The 23,878-nt window shown below is 44.9% G+C and overlaps 1 protein-coding gene across 8 annotated transcripts in view; it reads right to left on the bottom strand.

Annotated features, from left to right (window-relative positions):
* Positions 1 to 23,878, bottom strand: part of SPRING1 (SREBF pathway regulator in golgi 1) — a 319,961-nt gene that overhangs the window by 52,509 nt on the left and 243,574 nt on the right. For 5 of the 8 annotated variants that reach the window (XR_014234477.1, XR_014234479.1, XR_014234480.1 and 2 more), the window contains one exon: positions 7,086 to 7,200. The gene's annotated coding sequence lies outside the window, so the exon portion shown is untranslated. Of the gene's footprint in view, positions 1 to 7,085; positions 7,201 to 9,783; positions 14,081 to 23,878 lie in introns of those variants that run through there. The other 3 variants (XR_014234478.1, XR_014234482.1, XR_014234484.1) reach the window with 2 other exon arrangements.

Below are 23,878 nucleotides of genomic sequence, written 5' to 3' on the forward strand. Positions count from 1 at the left end.
GTTGGTCAGAGAAGTCTCAGCTGTCTTGCTCCCCCCATCTGGATGACAATCAGCCCTCGTGTTTCAGACCCTGACAATGTGCTATCACACTGTGTTTAATTAATGGAGCCCCAGAAGCATCATCATTTCCATTTTCTAGATTATGGGAAAGCAAACTACACCCTGTGGGCCAGCTGCCTGTTTTTGTAAGTAAAGTTGTGTTGGACACAGCTATGCTTGTTCATTTTTGTATGTCCACGGCTGCTTTCATGCTACAGAGACAGAGTTGAATAGTTGCCACAGAAACTACATGGCCTGCAAAGATATTTACTATCTGATCCTTTGTAGAAAAAGTATGCTGGCCTCTGTAAATCAAAGTAAAGACCTGAAGTTCAGAGAGGCTTAGCAACTTGCCCCGGTTAACTCAGCCAGCCAAGGACAGCCTTGGGGTTCAAACCTGGAACCCCAGGCGTCAAAGTGGTGCCCTTTCTATGCTCCAAATGCCATCCTGGCTTTCTTCCAAGTCCCCTTCCACAGATGTTCCCCAGTGCTCGGCATCAAGCCACACAGAGGAGGCTCCCTCCCACCTGGCTTGGGGGCCAAGTGCAGTAGCTGACAACAGGGCCACCTGGACTCAGGTGTGAGCATTTGAGGCGCACTGAGGCCCAGAAAAAAAGGGAGTGGGCTGGAGAAGATTTTTGGTTTTTACAGAATGAAAATGCATTTGATAAAGAATCTCACCTAGCCTGCCGATCTCATCTTCCAAGCACTTTACAGATAAACCCGTGGTGTAAAGTGAATCAATCCTTGCTTAGCTGCTCTGCTGTTTGCAGTTTCAGAGGGGCCAGACCCAGCACGGCTTGCAAGGGGCAGGGCCTTCCTTGGGTCTGGAGACCGCCCCTCAATGCAGGAGACAAAACTTCCCACATCCCACAGCCAAGCTCCTCTGGTGTCCCCCGCCCCTGCCCCCCACCCCTGCCCCCCACCAGCACCCACCTTCCCCATTTCAACCCTGCAGCCTCCCCCTCCCCAGCGTCTCCAGGGGTCTGCTTCCCCACCCAGCCCTGGGAGCTCTATTTCAATCTGAGATACAATTACAGATCATGTTCCTTTTCTTCCCCCCTTTTTCTATTTCATAAAGCCGTTTTGTGTCTCCACCGCTTCCCCCTTCCTGCATTCCTCCCATCTTAGTCTTCCCTCTCCCCCTCCTGTAGGAAATGTCTTGGATTCTCTCACTGGGGTGTAATGGTTAAATTGCTACCAGCTGATTAAACAGCAGAAGTTGAAGCTGTAATCCTCGGCGTTCAGGAACCCGGGGAGGCAGAGACGAGGGCCCTGACCCCTGACGAGGGCTTAGCCCCCGTTGACCCCCCTGCGGTGTGTCCGCCCTAGCTTCGCTCTCTTCATTTGTCCCAGGCTGCCCGACAGAATCCTCGGGGAATGGGCCAGGGGAGGAAAAGGAGAGGAGAGGTGGAGAGAGGGGAGGGAGGGGGGAGGTGGGTACCTCCCCAGCCCTGGCCCAACCTCCCAGGAATGTCCGTTCCCACCCTTGTCCCTTCCCTTCCCCCCACCCAAGCCACCCACACCCACACACACACACCCACACACACACACACACACACACACATTCACACACGGAGACATTCTCACATACACACTCAGGCTCACACACACCCAGACCCCCAGTCACACACATTCACACACTCACACATCCAGGCGCTTTCTCGCTCTCTGCAGAAAGCAGACCAGATGAAGGAGTGGGCCCACCTGCCCCGCCCCCTCCTCAGGGAGCCCTTCCTCCCTCACCTGCCCCACCCGGGGAAGGATCAGGAAGATAGAGAAGTGTGAGCTGGGAAGGGGGTCGGGGAGAGGGAGGAGGAGAGCTCTGGGGATGGGCGGACTCAGGCTGGACCCTGGCTCTGACAGCTGCGGGAGCCCGGAGTCAGGAGAGCCCTTCTTCGAGCCTCTCTGAGCCCTGTTCGCAGACGGAGGGTGACAGCCACCTCGCAAGGCGGCTATGAGGATGAAGCAGGTGAACGCAAATCATCGTGCCCAGCCCGGCACAAAGCGTGTCTCATCTCAAGCGGCCTGGGCTCAGGGCTGGGGTGGAGTGCAATTGTCGTAACTTTCAAACCACCCCCCGCACCCCGGAAATAGAAGCTGTGTGCCCCTGGGCTCCTTACTGGACTCCCGACCCTCAGCTCTTCCCCTGCAAACTGCCATCGTCATGCTTCCCCGACGGGCCTGTGACAACTGGATGTGACACTCCACAAGCCGGGACCTCGCGAGGGTGTCTCTCCTGTTCTGACTGACATGGTTGTCAACTCAGCCTCTGGGCGAAGAATAGCGGGGGGCAGTGGCCTCCTTGGGAAAGTTCATTTCCATGGAAAGTACAGTTCAGATGAGGGGAGGATCTGGCCTGGATTCACCCTCCTCCACACTTACTCAGAAGCCAGAGAGGAAAGCTGGGATGAGGCGGGAACTGGCTACCCGCACAGGGAACGTCTGCCACCCGTCCAAGTACAGGGCTCTTGGAAGCATCCTTTCTCTTTCCACAGGGGAAAGAAAAGCCTCTGTCTTAGGGTTCTCCAGAGAAACAAACAGAACTATCCATATGGAGACATGCGTGTCTCTAGAATTGTATCCATATAGATACTCTGTATGTAGAGATATAGATATAGATATGAGGCAGAAACCCTACATGTAGGATAGATACGATATAGATAAATCCACATATAGATTTAGATGTACAGCCGGCCCTCCTTATCCGTGGACTTCTCATCCGCGGATACAGGGGGCTGCCTGTATTCTCTGTGCTATGCCATTTTATGTAAGGGACTTGAGCATCTTTTTTTTGTTGTTTCTTCTGTTTTTTTTTTTTTTAATTAATTTATTTGTTTATATTTGGCTGTGTTGGGTCTTCGTTGCTGCGCGCGGGCTTTCTCTAGTTGCGGTGAGCGGGGGCTACTCTTCGTTGCGGTGCGCGGGCTTCTCACTGCGGTGGCTTCTCTTGTTGCGGAGCACGGGCTCTAGGCACGCGGACTTCAGTAGTTGTGGCACGTGGGCTCAGTAGCTGTGGCTCGCGGACTCTAGAGCGCAGGTTCAGTAGTTGTGGCGCACGGGCTTAGTTGCTCCACGGCATGTGGGATCTTCCCGGACCGGGGCTCGAACCCGTGTTCCCTGCATTGGCAGGCGGATTCTTAACCACTGCGCCACCAGGGAAGCCCTGTTTGTTTTTTTTGGCCGCACCGCACAGCTTGTGGGATCTCAGTTCCCCAAACAGGGATTGAACCAGGGCCACGGCATTGAAAGCACAGAGTCCTAACCACTAGGCCACCAGGAAACTCACATCTTTGAATTTTGGCATCTGCTGGGGCTCTGCAACCAATCGCCCACGAATACCAAGGGACAACTGTAAATATATATATGATACAGATGTCACATATACCTATACATCTATCTATATCTATATCTACCTATCTGTCTATCTACCTATCTATTGAGAGGGAGAGGGAGAGAAAGAGATTTTATTATAAGAAATTGGCTTGCACAATTATAGAGGCTGAGAAGTCCCACAGTCTGCTGTCTGTAAGCTGGAGACCCGGGAGAGCCAGTGGTGTAAGTTCCAGTCTGAGGGCAGGAAAAGACTGCCTCCCAGCTCAAAAATCATCAGGCAGAGAGTGAATTCTCTTTTTCTCCACCTTTTTGTTCTATTCAGGCCCTCAAGGGATTGGATGTGGGAGGGCCATCTGCTTTACTCAGTCTACCCATCCAGATGCTAATCGCATCCTTAAACACCCTCGTAGACATACCCAGAAAATGTTTAACCAAATAACTGGGCACCCTGGGGCTTCATCAAGTTGACACAGGAAATTGAACATCACAGCCTCCAACTGGGGTAGGAGAGAGCAGAGGAGGGGGCTGCTTGAGGGCTGAGCGTCAGGCCCATTTCTGTGCAGGGGGGTTGACTAGTGTCCCCCCCAAATCCATTTCTACCCAGAACCTCAGAATGTGACCTTCATTGGAAATAGGGTCTTTGCAGACACAGTTAAGCTAGAATTGAGATGAGACCATAGTGGATTAGGTTGGGCCCTATATCCAATGAGAATATCCTTATAAGAGAAGAAAAGGACAGACACAAGGAAGAAGGCCCTGTGAAGACAGAGGCGGAGACTGGAGTGATGCTCCACAAGCCAAAGAACGCCTGGGGCCACAAGAAGGTGGAAGAAGCAAGGAAGGATCCTCCCCTAGAGCCTTGAGAGGGAGTGCGGCCCTGCTCAGACCTTGATTTTCAGCTTCTGGCCTCCAGAACTGTGAGACAGTAAAAATTGCTGTTTTCACCCACCCAGTTGGTGGTAATTTGTTACAGCAGCCACAGGAAACTAATACACCCTGCATCACTGGTCCTATTTTACAGATGGGGAAATCGAAGCACAGAGAGGGGAAAGTCCTTTGTCCAAAATCACACAAGCTGGTTGGAAGTGAAGGCAGGATTCAAACCCAGGTCTAACTCTGGTCCCCGGAGCCTGTTCTGCTGAGTTCACCCAGGAGGGACATTTCTGCAGGGGTCAGATGTTGTGAAAGATGGAAGGGAAGGCAAGCGCTGGCTTCCTTTGCCCCCAGCTAAGAGGCTGTCAAGGTAGCTGTGCTGAGGGGTCTGACAGATGGGATCTCAGGGATCCTTTCCTAGGCTGAGAGTCCCTGGGCGGGGGCGGGGCCAGGGGTGGGGGTGGGGTCTGAAAATTCCACCAGTGTAATTGTGAGAGAAAGAAATTCTGGTCACAGCTGGTCTTCCTGTCTAGGAGCTGCCCTGACCTTGCTACTAAACCTGGGTATTTACCTAGAGGCAGGGCTGGGGCAGGTGCCCAGGACCTAGAATTCAAGGAGGCACTTGCTCTCGGGGTCATGCCAGGGCCCAGTCCCGGGTGGCATGAACCTGAGAGTGAGTGCCTCCTTATATTTTGCTTGCCTCACCCCAGTCCTGGCCTGCCCTGGGGGTAACTTATCAGAGGAACAGAGGGCATTCTGGGCTACTGGCAGCAAGTGGGCTGTGGAGCCACACAGATCTGGGTGTAAATCCTGGCTTTAGCCGCTTACTAGCTGGATGACCGTGGATGGGTCTGTTCTCTTATTTGAACTCAGTTTTCTCATCTGTAAAATGGGGATAATAGATTAAAACCTACCTCATCGGTTGTGGTGGGGATTAAATGAGTTGACACAAGAAATGCCTGGCACTTGGTTAAAGCTATTGTTACCATATTTGCAGCTCGGAAAGAGGAAGTTGGGGGGCAGCAACGTGAGTAATGGCTGCATCTGTTGGCAGATCAGAGGTGGCCAGCCAAGTGGACGAGCCGGTTGGGTGTAGCTTCAGAGTGAACGATAACTGGTAATTTCTTGTTTAAGAAAAACCCAGGCGCAGACTGGAAGGGCGAGGCAGCTGATGCACACAGCTCTTTAGGAATCTTCACAGCCCTTTGCAGGGAGGCACACTTGCCAGCCAATTCCTCCTGTCTGGACGGGAGCCATGAAGTTCCTGTGGGCACCGCCCGGACCATCTCCAGGTAGGGGAGCGCTGGAGAGAGAGTCCCAGGTACCCCAGTTTCAGCTCTGAGGATGTGAGCTGGTCACCTCCCAGTGTCCTGGCGTTTCTGTCTGAGCCAGAGGGGACATCGGGCTGGGTCCCTGGCGACAAGGACAGGTTGGGTTGAGCAACCCAATTTGTTCCTTATCCGAGCGACAGATCTCTTCTAAAGTTCAGCTCTGGCTGATGCCCTGCCCGTGGTGGAGGTTCCTGTCCTCACCACCATGAGTTCACAATTCTCCGGGCTGACGGCAGTGGGCTGCCAGGCCCCACAACTGCCGCCCACCCGGTGAGGAAGGAAGACAGGGCCTCACATCGTTTACCTGCTCTTACTTTTTAAGCTCATTGATTTGCCCTCCTGACCCAGACAGAGAACATCCAAAGCAAGGGGCAGGCTCCAGGTTCCTATTTGGGTATTTTTTTCTCTTAAGGGTGTGGATGCCCAATAGCCCAAGGCAACCGCCTCCCAATCTTCCAGCTCAAACCACAGCCCCCGCCTGCTTGCTCACGCCTGGCTTGAACCCAGCTCCTTAATCTGTCCCTCTGCCAGGCTCCCGATGTGAAGTTCACACTTCTCCATTAGCACAATTATCGCATTCTTAATGAGCGCGTCTATCGTTTATTGAGCTGTTACTATGTGCCAGGCACTGTGCTAAAAGCTTTCCTACGTTACCTCATTTAGACCTGGCAGTAACCCCAAGAGAAGAGGATTATTTTACAGATGAGCGTAAAATAATTATTCTATGCTAGAGGATTATTTTACAGAGAGAATGAGCTACTTGACAAAGCTCACCCACCCAGGGAGGCAGGGTTTGAAAACAATTCTGTCCGACTTCACATTCTGGGTCCTAAATTTCCCAATAAGCCATCCTGTACTTCAGTTACCTGCAGACTTCTCCCGCTCTCTCAACCTTGGGTCCGCATGTCCCCTAGGGTATAGACTCTGAGAGAGCAGAGAAGCACAGCTATCATTTTTTAAAAGAAATTATATAAATTTACAATTAAATAAATTCTATTAAAAACAAAGGAAATAAGTATTCAAAACTCCTCACTTAATCAATTGACTGCATTATTCTATTATCTATGCTCTTGAGATTTTTTATGTCTATTATGTCTGTATGGTGAAAATACTATATGGTATTTGCTATTGTACATCTGCATATCTTTTCCCAACTCTGTATTCAGTGACTTCATTTTGGTAGCTTGAAACTGGCCATGGCGGGAGTATTTACATCATTGTAATTGGCAAATGCTGCAAATCAGGGGTTTCCTCTGGGAAGTCAGTTATCAAAATTTTACCTGCATACCACCGATCACAACCTTTGTCGTAGGTATTAATCATCCCCTTTGAACAGAAGAAGCAGTTGAGGCTCAGAGATGCTAAGTGATTTGCCCAAGGTCAACTGCTAGAAAGTGATGGGGCTGGGATAAGATCCCAGTTCATGCCATTTCCACTGCACTGATACACCTTCATGTCTACTGAAGACAGGAAAAAAACCCAGAAGCTCACTCCTTTCCAACCTACCCCAACCTCCAGGTGCTGCCTTGTGTTTGGTGAGTAAAATCTGAAGGTGGTTGGAGACGCCAGTCATGCAAAAGGCCTCTGATTCAGAGAGAAGAGTGGTAGGTAAATCCTTGGCCTGGAAAGGAGGGAGAAAAAGAGACAAAAAGAGACAAGGTCAAGTTTTCAACAGACTGAAATCGCATTCCACTCACCTGAGCCTTCAAGAGCTAGTGCTAAGTTGGCCAGTTAAAGGTAATTTCATCTCTAGCGTCTCTTTGAAGGTTACTTAAAGAAGCCTTAAAAATTAATCTTTCATTTATCCCAAGAACAAAACAAAATTCCCACCCACTGTTTTCAAATGATGAGGTGCGGTGTTAAATTAACGTTATTAATCGCAGACTGCAACTACAGTTCTTCTGAACTCTGTGGACCCGGCATGGTTTGTTGCTTCTTTCAGTTACACATGTATTTTTATGTAGATTCAAGGTCCCTCTTGTGAAAGAATCATGAGCTCAGCAAATATCAGAAAAGCCTGAAACTCATCGGTTGGTAAATATCGTTTGTTCTGTGTCTAGGAGGGCAGAGACCTTGGCCTGGGTGCCCTTGGAGAGACCAGATGCTTGCTCCTGGGAATTTTATAATCTTGTTGGGGACTCGAAGGCAACCCTATACTAAATGGTTGAAGAAAAGTGAGAGAGGAGATGCAGATATTTAAAAAATCTGGAGGGCAATTCAACAACTATTATTCAAGAGAGGCAACCTCAAACAACACTTGGAAATCATTTGTATAGACTTTTTCTTTTTTAAGATTTTTTCTTTTGATGCGGACCATTTTTAAAGTCTTTATTGAATTTGTTACAATATTGCTTCTGTTTTATGTTTTGGTTTTTTGGCCGCAAGGCATGTGGGATCTTAGCTCCCCAACCAGGGATCGAACCCACACCCCTTGCATTGGAACGTGAAGTCTTAACCACTGGACCACCAGTGAAGTCCCTAGACTTTCAAGCTAGCAAAGTTAAGGGGAAAAAAAAACCCCAATGGTGGTCAATGCTGGTGAGGATTTGGTGAGCCAGTCAGTTTTCATTCAGGGTAAACGGTACAACCTTTCAGAAACAAGCCAGGTAGATAACGCTTATCCTGATCTTGGTGTTCACCACAAATGTCCTCAGTTGCTTTGCAGAGGCCTTTGCTGTTTTGTCCATCTTGGACCCCTTCTCCCTTCTTCTGGTAAAAGCATCCCAATATTCCTTGCGGGGATTACTCCCTCCACTCTCCATCCACCATAGTTCAGGAGGAACTGCTTTCACCTCTGGCTTGTACAGGTGTGTGGTAGACAGACTTCCAAGATCCCCCCTTGTCCCCCAACCCCATGATCCCTGTCTCTTGGTGTTTACACCTTTGTATAATCCCCTCCTCCTGAGTGTGGGATGAACCTAATGATTGGCTTCTAATCAATAGAATACAGCAAAAGTAATGGATGTCATGTCTGTGATTAAGTTACAAACGGTGGTGATTTCTGTGATGCTAGCAGGCAACCTCTAGTTCCCTCTCAGATTGCATGCTTTGATGAATAAGCCACCATGTGGTGAGGAACTAAGGGCAACCTCCAGCCAAGGCAGCAGTCAGTGAGAGTCTGAGGGCCTCAGTCCAACATCCTGTAAAAGACTGAGCCCTGCCAACAACCACTGAGTAAGTTTGGAAGCGGATCCTTTCCCAGTCGAGCCTTCAGATGAGACTGTGGACTCAGGGCTAACACCTTCATAGCAGCCTTGTGAGAAAATGTGAAGCAGAGGACCCAGCTGAGCTGTGCCCGGGTTCCTGACCCATGGAAACTATGAGATAATAAATGTGAGCTGTTTTAAATTGCTAGGTTTGGGGATAATTTGTTATGTAGTAATAGATAACTAAGACAGGGTAGACGTGCTCTAATCAACCAGAGCATTGCATTCCCCCAGCTACAATGATTAGTTCGGGGCTGTCCATGTGATTTAGTGTTAGCGTTAGGGTTAGGACTAATCCTGGCACTATTATAAGATCAGAGAGGGAAGAGATGCTCTGTCCATTGGTCTTGGAGTTGGGAGCTGCCAAAGACTACCTTGTGAAGAGGATCTACTTGAGAATGAAATAATATAGCACCATGAGATAGAGATTCCAGGCCTTGATGACACTGTGTGAGCCCCTAGATCCAGCCTTGCCTGAAACTTTCCCTATGGAAATTTTAGTTGTATAATCTAATAAATACTGTGTACTACTTAAGTCATTTTGTATTGGGTTTCTGTTATTTATTAAAGCCTCTTTTAGTCATTCATTTGATAGGTATTCACTGAGTTTTTACATGTGCTATTCTTAGGCAATTCTTTTTCTTTTGGGAAAGAAAATCTTTTCAAGACCACTCCCACAGAAGACTTCTTGTTATATCTATTTGGGCAGAACTAGGTCACCTGCCTACCTCTAAACAAATTACTGGCAAAGAGAAACAACACTGCCTTTTTTTGTTTGTTTCTAATTTAGACATGACCCATTACTGGGCCTGGACAGACTGCTATCCTGAAAAACATCAGGGGAATTTATCAAGAAAGAAAAAAGAAGGGGTCATTGGGCAAGTGACCAAGAGTGTCCACGACCATAATGATGATTATCTTAGGTCACATTTTTGGGGGACACTTACAACCCACCAGCCTCTGGGCTAAGCACTGCACAGGCATTATGTCATTCACTCTTTGCAGCCACCCTATGAGATATGTTCTACCTAGTACCCATTTTTTATGGGTTGAATTATGTCCTTCCCAAATTCATATGTTGAAGTCCTACTCCCCCCCCGCCCCCCTGCCAAGTACCTCAGAATGTGATCTTATTTGGGTCATTGCAGATGTAGTTAGGACTTCCCTGGTGGCACAGTGGTTAAGAATCCACCTGCCAATTCAGGGGGACGTGGCTTCGAGCCCTGGTCCAGGAAGATCCCACATGCCGCAGAGCAACTAAGCCTTTGCACCACAACTACTGAGCCTGCACTCTAGAGCCCGCGAGCCACAACTACTGAGCCCGCATGCCACAACTACTGAAGCCCGTGTGCCTAGAGCCTGTGCTCTACAACAAGAGAAGCCACCACAATGAGAAGTCCGCATACCGCAACAAAGAGCAGCCCCTGCTCGCTGCAACTAGAGAAAAGCCTGCGTGCAACAATGAAGACCCAACGCAGCCAAAAACACATAAGTTAATTAATTTAAAACATGTAATTAGATAAGATGATGTAATTAGATAAGATGATGTAATTAGGGTGGGACCTTATCCAATGTGACTGGTGTCCTTATAAAAAGGGGAAATTTGGACACACATAGAAGGAAGGTAGTGGGAAGAGATACAAGGAGGAGATGGCCAACTACACACTAGGGAGAGAGGCCTGGGACAGATCCTTCCTTGGGACAGATCCTTCCTTCCACAGCCCGCAGAAGGAAGTAACGCTGCCATCACTTTGATTTCCAACTTCTAGCTTCCAGAACTGTGAGACAATGCATTTCTGTTGTTTAAGCCACCCAGTTTGTGGTACTTTGTTATGGCAGACCTAGCAAAAGAAGACACCAGTTTACAGAGTAATGGCTGGGAAAGTTGAGTGAATTTCCCAAGCACTGATTCCAACCCAGGTCTCTCTGACCCCAAAGCCCATGGTCTTAACCATAAGTCTAAAATGGATTGTATACTGCAGGCAGCTGGGAGCTGGAGAAAGTTTGCATGGCCCGTCCGAGCCACGTTTCAGGTGGAATGTCATCATTGCAGAGATCAAAAAGTTCCTTTTTGTGTCTGTCGTCAGTCTCTTTTATCCTAGGCTCACTGCCCCTGGCCTGGTTTCTAGGAGACAGGCAGAACCCCTCCTAGAGGCCTCCTCATAAACCCCCCCTTGGACGAGAAGCAGGTAATTAAGTCCCTTCTTTTCTAGGACCTGTGGTCTCAGTCTTTGATCTTTCCTCCCTCTGCCCTAAAGCTTCCCCAGCCACTGAAGGAGGCGTGAGCAGGGTGTGAGAATAGCAGGGTGTGAGAATGGCTGGGCAAGGGCAAGTGTCCGAGGAGACCCAGGACTCACCCAGAGCCACTGGGATAAGGAAGGAGCACTGGCTGGAGGCCTGTCCTGGCCACACACGATGTAGCCATGGTGATCCCTGGACCCTCACCCACCCAGCGAGGGGTTGACGATGCTGTATCTAAGCCCCCTTCTTTGCTCCTGAGATCCAAAGCCACTCGATAGCTTGGAGCCTCTTCGTCCCCCACTTCAAAAGTTTAAACGTACACATTTATATATTGATAATATGTTTTTGGTTAAAAAGGAAGAGAGAGGGAGAGCGAGAGAACGAGAAGCTGCTTCTTCTATCTTGAGTCATCACCAAGCTCCTCTTCCCATCCCACCCTCAGCCCTGTGGCCTCCCCCCTCTCCATTCTCTATTCGGTTTGCAAGGCTGTATTCCTGCCAAATGAGTCATTGATGTGGGAAAGTTAATTTATTTTGGCAGACTTCACCATTGCTCTGAGAAATGGAGACTGTGCACCTACTGCCGCAGAAGACAGGTTATTGTGGTGATTCATTCATTCCTCCTTGCATTCATTCATTTATTCCCAGAGCACGTAATCATCTCTCACAGACACACGTGGGCAGACTCACTGATTGTTTTCTATCTCAGGGAGTAGATGTGAGGCTTAAATGAGGTAATATATGTAAAAAGGCTTAAATAATAACAATAATGACAATAATAATGATAATAGCTAATCCTCATTGAGCACTTATTATGTGTCAAGCTGATGCTAAGCTTTTTTTAAAATAAATAAGGCAATAAATTAAGCAGGCTTTATTCAAGGCCTTTAATCCTGACGCTGCTTTCTGGGGCAGGGATGATTATTATCTTTGTTTTGGAGATTCAGAGACTGAAGCTCAAAGGGGTCAAGGTGACCTGGCCACAGGCATTACACGTCTCATAAGTGGCAGAGGGAAGTCAAGCCCAGCTTCCTCTTATCATGACCCATATTTATAAGGTGTTGACCACGTGGCAGGCACTGGACTTACAACCTGCTTCTCCACTCCCAGCCCACTTGGTTCTTCACAGGAACCTGTGACGTCGGGACTGCAATCAGCATCTGTTTTCCAGCTGAGCAAACTACGTTTTGGAGAAGCAGGGCAACTTGCCCAAGGAGGCATGGCTATTACCCAGAAGAGCTGGGTGGAGAGCAGGCACTCTGGGCTCAGAAGACGCTCTGTCCTCGTTGTGAGCAGAGAGCCTGGCACTTAGCGTGTGTGTCCCGTTCTTGTTGGCCACACTCACCATCAGCACCATGGACACTCCTTCTGGGACCCTTACATTGTCGCGGGCACATAGATCCTGTGACAGAGACAGTGCCGTGTGCTCACCAAACCCCATGTCCTCATTCTCTAAGACACCCAGATGGACCCTGGCAGTTAGGCAGGTTCATGCCACTGAATTCTGACCAATGGAATGTGGGGTAAGTGATGAGGGTCACTTCCAAGCCTGGCTCTGAAAACAGCCCATGAGCCTCTACCTGCTGCTTAGATGCAGAGGATCCCATGGAAGATTCGGAGACCCTAGGGGAGGGTGGAACCACTGAACTGGAAGATGCCTGGGTCCCTGAGTGACTGTCTGGACACAAGCTCTTCCAATGAGCCATACTGGACTTTAATGTGCACCTCAACCTTTATTGGGGTACCCACTGAGATGGGGGTTTGTTACAGCAGCTAGACTACCCTCACTCATGCAGATATTACTGGAAGGGTTTTTGATACAATGAGATTCTGGTCTAGGGTTTCCTTGGGAAAGGACTCACCTACACCAGAACTCAAGCTTCATAAAAATAGAGTCCCCTGTGTCAAGTGCAGGGCTTGGCACACAGTAGGTCTTCAGGAAATATTTGTGGAAGTGACCAAATGCACCTCCCATCTCAGAGGTCCTTGGACCACTGGGAAGCTTCCTGGATGGTGATGCAGGAAGGAGGTCTTAATCATGCCACCTAATCCTCCATCCTTTCCCAATACTCATGCTAACTAACCTCATCTACCTCCCTGCATGTCCCCAGTACGGTGCTGGGGAGACAACCCCAGCAGTAACATCTAGAACCTGCTTGTCAAGGCTGACGTCATTCTACAAATATCAAGCTGACTTCATTCCATCCTAACTGGCCGTCAAATCTGGGAAAAGCCAAGCAGACTGGGCTCCAGGCTGCACACACTACATTCAGATGTTTACAGAAAACCAGTGCACGAGGATTTGCTCGAAAGCTAAATTTCCTCTTAGCCAAAGCCCAGAAATACCTTTTAAACCCTGAGCAAATAAGCCAGAGAAGAAGGCATTTTCCCTCTGACAGAGTCCTTAGAGCCTGGGAGATCTTCAACTTTGCAAGGAAGCAAGCTTGCTGCAAAAGGTGTGCTGCACCGCGGAGCCCCTCACCACTCACAGCCAGCCCCTTTGAGAACCTTCCCTTTAGTCCCAGAGCACAGGGGCACAGACAGCCACAAGCACCAACCCTGACTTCAGGCTGTGAACAGAAACCCTGAAATGCACATCTAGGTGCACTCGGAGAGATAATGTTGGCTCGGAATAAAATTAAAAGGAGCCATTGTTTTTTAAAAATTAACCAACCAAACAAAACCATTTCCCCACAGAGTGCTGAACTGAGTAAAATGTATGCTGACCAAAAGTTTGCTAGAGCCATCACTGACATTGAGAATACTATCTGACATTTATCAAGTACTTCCTAGGTGCCAATCGATGGCTTTCTACAGAAACCTCGTTTAATCCTCACAACACACTTCTGAGACAGAAATGACCATTATTACCTCTTGTACACATGCAGAGATGGAGGAGCAGAGACGTTCAGTAACAGGTTTGATTTCACAGAACCAGCAAGCAGCTGTGCCAGGATGCTCACCCAGCATGTCTGGAATTAGCCAGGTCCCAGTTCAAAGCCCAGCTCAGCTTGGCTGTATGATCTTGGGCAACTTATTTAACTTCTCTGAGCATCTGAAGACAAGAAGAGTAATAGTACCTAGTTTATAAATTTAAGTGAGATGATATATGTGAACATAGCTAAATGATCATTTGCTCTTATTGCATTTCATCTTGCATGTTGTTTTAATTGTAAGGCATTATTCGGGCTGCTGGCAGCTGGAAGCAGAGGTCTGCTCCCGTGTCTGGGTGTGTCAGAGACTCTGGGGTGCCGAGGCCAGGAAGCAGCCGATCAGAAGGGGCCTGAGAGCGTTGGCAGGGGTTGGAGGAAGTAGGAAGCAGCCATAGAAGGGTGAAGAGAGCTTGGCGGGATGAGCGATGAGACCTCCAAATCCACCAGCACAACCAGTGAAAGTGGTCCCCTAGATCACGTGTGATGTGGCCCCACTGGGTATAGCCACAAAGGCACCACTCCTTTCTACTTGCAGCGGGGAAGATGATTTGGCTGAGCAGGAGGGAAACTGAGCAGAGAGGAAAGGCTGTGGACTTCTGGGACGGTGCGGGCAGTGCCTGGGAGAAGGAGGGGCCAGCTGAGCAGGAAGAAACGGGCAGTGTATGAGTTTCCAGTGGCTGCTGTAACAAATGACCACAAACTAGTCTCTGTCTTAACATGGCCTTCTCCTCTATGTGCGTCTCCCCGCCTTCTCTTTTCTCCTCTTATAAGGACACTTGTCTTCAGATTTAGGGACACCCCCCCCAATCCAGGATAATCTCATCTTGAGATCCTTAACTTTATTACATCTATAAAGACCTGTTTTTCAAATAAGGTCACATCCACAAGTGGAAATATCTTTTGGGGGCCACCATTCAACTTGCTACAGGCTTAGGAAATAGAAGGGTTCATTTGCCCCCTAAAACTTATAATCATTAATGCTTCTAAACATTAAAAAGTACAGAACATAAAATAACAGACATCCATCTATCCAGAACCCCAATTTAATAGATGTTAACATTTTCCCGTAATTGCTCTGATCTCTGTCTCGGAAAACAAAACAAAAAAAAAAGATATAAAACATAACAAACACATCCCTTCCCTTCCTTCTCTCCTTAGAGAGAACCACAGTCCTGAATTTGGTCTTTCACTCTCGAGCATGTTGTTATACTTTCACTGCATGTGTATGTAACTTTAAACAATTGACAGTTCCTGTATGTTTTTAAAATTTTACATAAATGGTCTCACATGGTATTTATCCCTTTTTAAATCTGCAGCTTTATAAAGATATAATTCACACATCATAAAACTCATCCTTTTAAAGTGTACAATTCAGTGGCTTTTAGTATATTGACAGAATTGTAAAACCATCACCAGTATCTAATTCCAGACCATCTTCATTACCCCAGAAAGAAGCCCATACCTATTAACAATCACACCCCTGCTCCCACCTTTCCTTTCCCTCCTACCTCTGGCAAGCACTAGTCTACTTCCTGTCTCTATGGATTTGTCTATTCGGGACACTCCATATAAATGAAATATATGTGGTCATTGGGGATCTTTAGTTTAGCATAATGTTTTCAAGGTTCACCTATGTTGTAGCGTGCATGTATCAATATTTCATTCCTTTTTATGGCTGAATTATATTCCATTGTATGGATAGACCACATTTTGTTTATCCTATCATCAGCTGGTGGACATTTGGGTTGTTTCCACTTTTTGGTTATTATGAATAATGCTGCTGTGAACATTTGTGTACACGTTTTTGTGTGGACATGTGTTTCAATTCTCTTCAGTATATACTTAGGAGTGGAATTACTAGGTCACATGGTAACTCTATGTTTAACTTTTTGAGGAACTGCTGAACTGTTTTCCAAAGTGTCTGCATCATTTTACTTTGCTACCAGCAATGATAAGGGTTCCAATTTCTCCCCATCCTTGCCAATACTTGTTACTGGCTATCTTTTTGATTTTAGCCATCCTAGTGCATGTGAAGTGGTATCTCATTGACGTTTAGATTTTTCATATTTCTGTTGGTTAATGATATTGAGCACCTTTTCATGTGTTTATTGGCCATTTGTGTATATTTTCATTTGAGACATATTTATTCAAATCCTTTTGCCTATTTAAAAAATTGGGTTATTTTTCTTTTTATTATTGAGTGGTAAGAATTTTTAAAAATATATTCTGTAAAGATGCAGACGTAGGGCTTCCCTGGTGGCGCAGTGGTTGAGAATCTGCCTGCCAATGCAGGGGACGCGGGTTCAAGCCCTGGTCTGGGAAGATCCCACATGTCACGGAGCAACTGGGCCCGTGAGCCACAACTACTGAGCCTGCGCATCTGGAGCCTGTGCTCCACAACAAGAGAGGCCGCAACAATGAGAGGCCCACGCACAGCGATGAAGAGTGGCCCCCGCTTGCCGCAACTAGAGAAAGCCCTCACATAGAAACGAAGACCCAACACAGCCAAAAATAAATAAATAAATTTATAAAAAAAAAAAAAAGATGCAGACGTAGAGGATGGACTTGAGGACACGGGGGAGAAGGGGAAGCTGGGACAAAGTGAGACAGTGGCACTGACATATATACACTACCAAATGTAAAATAGATAGCTAGTGGGAAGCTGCTGCATAGCACAGGGAGATCAGTTCGATGCTTTGTGATGACCTAGAGCAGTGGGATAGGGAGGGTGGGAGGGATGCTCAAGAGGGAGGGGATATGGAGATATATGTATACATATAGCGGATTCACTTTGTTGTACAGCAGAAACTAACACAACACTGTAAAGCAATTATACTCCAATAAAGACATTAAAAAATTCTTTTAATTAAAAAAATAAAATATATTTCCTAATTAAAAATAAATAAAAATATATTCTGGATACAGGTCCTTTGTCAGATATATGAATTGCAAATATTTTCTCCCTTTCTGGGGAAGAGTGCACAAAAGTTTTAAATATTGATAATGTCCAATTTATTTTTTCCATCTGTCACTTTAGCTTTTACTTTCATGTCATTTCTAAGAAACCACCGCCGAGTCCAGGGTCATGAAGATTTATGCTTATGGTTTCTTCTAAGAATTTTACAGTTTTAGCTCTTATGTTGAGACCTTTGATCCATTTTGAGTTAATTTTTGTAGATGGTATAAAGTAGGGTTCCAGCTTCATTCTTACACATGTGGACATCATTCTTACACGTGTCCCAGCACAATTTGTGGAAAAGATTGTTCTTTGTCCACTGAATTGTCTTGGCACCCTTGTTGAAAATCAATTGAACAAAATGTAAAGGTTAATTTCTGGACTCTTAATTCTATTTCATTGATCTGTATGTCTGTTCTTATACTAGTGCCACACTGTCTTGATTATTTTAGCTTTGCAGTAAGTTTTGAAATCAGGAAATGTAAGTCCTCCAACTTTGTTCTTCTTTTTCTTTTGGCCGTGCCGCACAGCATGTGGGATCTTAGTTCCCCGACCAGGGATCAAACCCAAGCCCCCTGCAGTGGAAGTGCGGAGTCTTAACCACTGGACTGCCAGGGAAGTCCCCTGTTCTTCTTTTTCAAGAGTTTTGGCTCTTCTAGATCTCTTGCATTTCCATCTAAATAGTAACATCAGCTTGTCAATTTCTATGGAAAAGGCAGCTGGAATTTTGATAGAGATTGTATTGAATATGTAGATTAATTTGGGTGGTATTGCCATCGTAATAATATTATGTCTTTCAGCTTATAATCATGGGATTTCTTTCAATTTACTTAGGTCTTTAATTTTTCAATGGCATTTTATAGTTTTTAATATTCAAGTCTTGTACTTCTTTTGTTATATGTATCCCTAAGTATTTTATCCTTTTTTTGCCATTGTAAGTGGAATTGTTTTCTTAATTTTATTTCCAGACTGTTTATTGCTAATGTATAGAAATACAATTGATTATTGTATATTGATCTTGTATCCTACAACCTTGCTTAACTCGTTTTAAAGTTCTAATAGTTTTTTGTCTTTGCTTTTTGCATTTGTGGATTCCTTAGGATTTTCTATGTACAAGATCATGCCATCTGCAGAGATAGTTTTACATCTTCCTTTCTAATCTGGTTTCCTCTTATTTCTTCCTCTTGCTTAATTGCCCCAGCTAAAACCTCCAGTACAATGTTGAATAGAAGTGGTGACAGTGGATATCCTTGTCTTGCTTCTGATCTTAGAGAGAAATTATTCAGTCTTTCATCATTAAGTATGAGGTTAGCTGTGGGGTTTTTCATAGACACCCTTTATCAGATTGAAGAAGTTCCCTTCTATTCCTAGTTTTTGAGTGTTTTTTTTAATCATGAAAGGATGTTGGACTTTGTCAAATACTCTTTCTGCACCTATTGAAATGATTGTGTGGATTTTCCCCTTTATTCTATTAATATGGCACATTACATTGATTAGTTTTTTAATATGTTAAACCAATCTTGCATTCCTGGAATAAATCCCACTTGGTCATGGTGTATAATCCATTTTATATGTTGCTGGATTTGGTTTGCTTTGTTGAGAAGCTCTGCATCCATATTCACAAGAGATATTGGTCTATACTTTTCTTTTGATGTCTTTGGTTTGGGTATCTTGGTAATACTGGCCACATAGAATGATTTGGGAAGTATTCTCTCTTCTTCTATTTTTTGGGAGAGTGTATGAAGGATCAGTGTTAATTATTCTTTAAATGTTAGGTAGAGGGCTTCCCTGGTGGCGCAGTGGTTGAGAGTCTGCCTGCTAATGCAGGGGACACGGGTTTGAGCCCTGGTCCGGGAAGATCCCACATGCCGCGGAGCAACTGGGCCTGTGAGCCACAACTACTGAGCCTGCGCGTCTGGAGCCTGTGCTCTGCAACAAGAGAGGCGACGATAGTGGGAAGCCCGCACACCGTGATGAAGAGTGACCCCCGCTTGCCGCAACTGGAGAAAGCCCTCACACAGAAACGAAGACGCAACACAGCCAAAAAAAAAAAAAAAATGTTAGGTAGAATTCACCAGTGAAGCCACCTGTGCCTGGGCTTTTCTTCATAGGAAGTTTATTTAGTTACATATCAAATCCCTTAAAATTTAATGAGAATTTGTCAAAGGCCTAGCATATGGTCTAGCCTAGAGAATGTTCCATGTGCACTTGAGAAGAATGGTTTCTGATGTTTTGGGGTGAAGTGTTCTAGACATCTAAGAGGCCTGGTTGGTTTATAGTACTGTTCAAGTCTTCTATTTCTCTGTTAATCTTCTCCCTTTTGGATAGTACAGTACTGACGGCTCCAGCTTTTATTACTGAGTAGTCTAGTTCTCCTCGCATTTCTGTCAGTTTTTGCTTCATGCATTTCAGGGCTCTGTTGCCTCCGTGATTGATTATCATTATGAAATGTCCTTCTTTGCTTCAAGTACAGTTTTTTTTCTTAATGTCCATTTTGCCTGATATTTGTATAGCCATTCCAGTTCCCTTTTGGCTACTGTTTGCATGGTATATCTTTTTCTATCCTTTTACTTTCAATCTACTTGTATCTTTGCATCTAAACTGTTTGTCTATGTAGATAGCATGTAGTTGGATTTTTAAAATTCACCCTGCTCATTTCTGCCTTTTGAGTGGCATGTTTAGTTCACTTACATTTAATATAATTACCGACAAGGTAGAGTTTAATGTAATTACAGATGAGGTGTCTGTAATTTGTCTATTTGTTTTCTATGAGTCTATGTCCTTTTTTCTTACCTCTTTTTCTCTATTACAGCCTCCTTTTGTGTTAAATAGATATTTTCTAGTATACCATTTTAATTCCCTTGTTATTTCTTTTACTATATTTTTTGAGTTATTTTTTTAGTGGTTGCCCTGGGGATTACATATAACACCTTCATTTAAAACAATCTAGTTCAGGGCTTCCCTGGTGGTGCAGTGGTTAAGAATCCACCTGCCAATGCAGGGGCCATGTGTTCGAGCCCTGGTCCGGGAAGATCCCACATGCCGCGGAGCAACTAAGCCCGTGAGCCACAACTACTGAGCCTGAGCTCTAGAGCCCACGAGCCACACTACTGAAGCCTGTATGCCTACAGCCCATGCTCCACAACAAGAGAAGCCACCACAATGAGAAGCAGGTGCACTGCAATGAAGAGTATCCCCCGCTAGCTGCAACTAGAGAGAGCCCATGTGCAGCAATGAAGACCCAACACAGCCAAAAATAAATAAATAAAATAAATAAATTTATAAAAAAAAAACTTTATTTCAATATAGCTTGTTCTTTACTCCCTCCTTTGTGCATTGCTGTCTCAGAACACAATGCACAGAAAAATTACATCTTTCACATTATAAGCCCATTAACACAAGTTAGTACTTATGACTTTATGTAGTTGTCTTTTATTAATAATAATAAATAAATAAATTTATTTATTTTATTTATTTTTGGCTGCGTTGGGTCTTCATTGCTGCGCACAGGCTCTCTCTAGTTGTGGCGAGCGGGGGCTACTCTTCCTTGTGGTGCGCGGGCTTCTTATTGCAGTGGCTTCTCTTGTTGCGGAGCACAGGCTCTAGGCACGTGGGCTTCAGTAGTTGTGGCATGTGGGCTCAGTAGTTGTGGCTCGTGGGCTCTAGAGCGCAAGCTCAGTAGTTGTGGTGCACGGGCTTAGTTGCCCTGCAGCATGTGGGATCTTCCTGCACCAGGGCGCGAACCCATGTCCCCTGCATTGGCAGGAGGATACTTAACTGCTGAGCCACCAGGGAAGCCCTGCAGTTGTCTTTTAAATAAGAAAGGAAAAGAAAAATACATTTATGCATTATTTTATATTTACCTATGTAATTACCTGTACATGTGCTCTTAATTTCTTTCTGTGGATTCAAGCTAATGCCTAGGTTCCTTTCATTTTTAACCGGAATGATTAATGCTAAAGTATTTCTTGTAGGGCAGGTCTCCTAGCAATAAATATTCTTTGTTTTTGTTTATTTGTCAATGTCTTAATTTCATCTTCATTTTTGAAGGATAGATATACTGTGTATGGAATCCTTTGTTGGCAGTCTTCCTTTCGGTATCCTGAATATGTCATCCCACTGCTTCCCAAACTTCATGATTTCTGATGAGAAATCCACTGTGAATCTTACTGAGGTGATGGCCCACTTTTCTCTGCTTTCGAGATTTTCTCTTGGTCTTCCCTTTTGACAGTTTGACTATCTGCAACATATCTGTGTCTAGATATGGATTCTTTGAGTTTACCCTACTTGGAGTTTGTTAAGCTTCTTGGATGTGAGATTAGTTTGTTTTAAATCAAATTTGTGATATTATTATTATTCAGATATTCCTTCTGCCCCTTTCTCTCTTTTCCTTTTGGGACTCCCATTATGCATAGTTAGTACGTTTGATGGTATACCACAGGTCTCTGAGGCTCTGTTCATTTATCTTCATTTTTCTTTCTGTTGCTCAAACTGGATACTCTCAACTCACCTGTCTTCAAGTTTGCTAATTCTTTCTTCTGCCAACTCAGATCTGCTCTTGAGTCCCTCCACTGAATTTTTCATTCTAATTATGGCACTGCAATTTTCAACACAAGAATATCTATGTGGGTCTTTAAAAAATAATTTCTATCCCTTTATTGATATCTCTATTTGGCAATACCTCATCTCATACTTTCCTTTTATGCTTTAGACATAGTTTATTTTAGTTCTTTGAACAAATTTAAAACAGCTGATTTAAAATCTTTGTCTAGTAAGTCCCATGTCTTGGTTTTCCAAGGGACTAACTCCTGTGTATGAACCATATATTCCTGGTTTTTTGAATGTCTTATATTTTTTATAGAAAACTGGACATTTTTAGTAATATAATATGGCAACTCTAGAAATCAGACTTCCTCCCCCAGGGCTTTTGCTTTTGCTGTTTGTTGTTGTTACTGTTTGTTTAGTGACTTTCCTGTACTTATTCTGTGAAGTCTTTGATTTTTGTTGTGCATGGTCACTGAAATCTCTACTTGGCTAGCTTAGTGGTCAGTTTTTTATTGAACAGAGATTTTCTTAAATGCCTTGAACCAGTTAGTCTCCCAATCTTTGCTGAAGGCTTATGTGTGTTGGGGTATATGTTCCATGCTGTGGCAGGCAGTTTTTATAAATACCTTAAATACCTTCACTTCTGCTTGTAAAGCTCCTCAAGGTCAGCTAGAGTTGAGACATAAGGGCCTTCTAACGTATTTCTTGAGCATACACATAGTCTTGCATGCGTGCATGGCCTTCTAGATTCCCAGGTTTATATCAGAGCTTTTCAAAGCCCCCTACAGACAGCTGATAGCTCTGTTTTTTTGGTTGTTTTTTTTTTTTTTTTCTTTTTCAGTTGTTTGGTCAGCCTCTTTTTTTTTAATGCCATTTAAAAAATATATATGTATTTTTAATATTTCTTTATTTGGCTACATCGGGTTTTTTTAGTTGCGGCACACGGGATCTTCATTGTAGCATGTGGGATCTTCATTGCGGCACGCAGGATCTTTTGTTGTGGCATGTGGGATCCTTCATTGCGGCGCACAGGCTATCTAGTTGTGGCACATGGGCTTAGTTGCCCCATGGCATGTGGGATCTTAGTTCCCCAACCAGGGATTGAACCCACGTCCCCTGCATTGGAAGGTGGATTCTTAACCACTGGACCACCAGGGAAGTCCCTGGTCAGCCTCTTTTAACCCTAAATGGTAAATCTGCCTTGGGTGACTGTGATGTTAAAAAATTGCCACTGACTGTTTTTGACAAATGCCATGGCTATAGAACTGGGTGAGTTCTGAGTCAGGTCAGATAAAGAAAAGCCCTAAGAATGGAGCTTTCCAGTAAGCCACCAGACTGGTTAAATGATGACAGTTCTCTGGGAATGGGACTTCTGGGGAGCTCTAAACTCATCTGATCCCTCCAGCAGCTGCTAGGGGGAGGAGGATGGAATTAGGGTAAGTTAAAACATTGCGAAGCTCACTGTTGTCGCTGAAATTCAGCCATTAAAAAAATCATCTTTAGGTTGTTGTAAGCCTTTAGTTAATTTCCAGAGTCCTCAAAAAGTTGATTTTGACAAATTTTTTTATAGTGTTCTCATTGCTTTTATGGAGAGGCAGGATTTCAGAGGTCCTTTCCCATTCTGGAAGTGCTCCCATACATGTATAAAATTTAACAGTCCACTTGTTCTCTTATGGTTTCCTTTTTATATGTATGTTGAGACCAAATTTATTTATGTTAACTGCTGAATAGTATTTAATTTGTAAATAAACCACCATTTATTAATCTACCCTCTTAGTAAGAGACAGTTATTGTTTACTAATTTTTTGTTCTTATCAATAACACTATAATAAACATCTTTGCGTGTGTCTGTGTATGCATGTGAGAGCTTCTCTAGGACATACATGTAGAAATGTATTTGCTGAGGCATAGGGTATATGTATCTTTAGTTTTGCTTGATATTTCCAAATTTCTAATCCACTAGCAACTGCCAACCCACCAGCAACAAATAAGAATTCTAATTTCATCACATTCTTGCCAACACTTGAAATCATAAGATTTTGTTCATTTTTGAGAATCTAATGGGTGTAAAATGGTATCTCATTGTTTCTTAATTTGCATTTGGTGGAGGATATTTTGTAATGTAAGTTAAGGCTACGAAGAAGATAGATACTCTTCCAGCTTGGTAAGTTGTAGAAAAGCCAATGGGGGTTAGTATTCCCAGCGATAAAGGTATCTTTTAGCTATTCCCTCTGAGGCAAGACCCTAATGGGTGCCTTTGCCCCTCTCCTTCCACAGCTGCAGCTTCAGATGAGATCACAGCCCCAGCTGACCTCTTGACTGTAGTAAGGGATGTTAAGCAGAGGGCCAAGATAAACCTTGCCTGGACTCCAGATCCACAAAAACTGTGAGATAATAGATATGTGTTGTTTGAAGCCTC

Source organism: Balaenoptera borealis, assembly GCF_965194805.1.
Source record: "Balaenoptera borealis genome assembly, chromosome: 14".
In the NCBI taxonomy this organism is placed as follows: domain Eukaryota; kingdom Metazoa; phylum Chordata; class Mammalia; order Artiodactyla; family Balaenopteridae; genus Balaenoptera; species Balaenoptera borealis.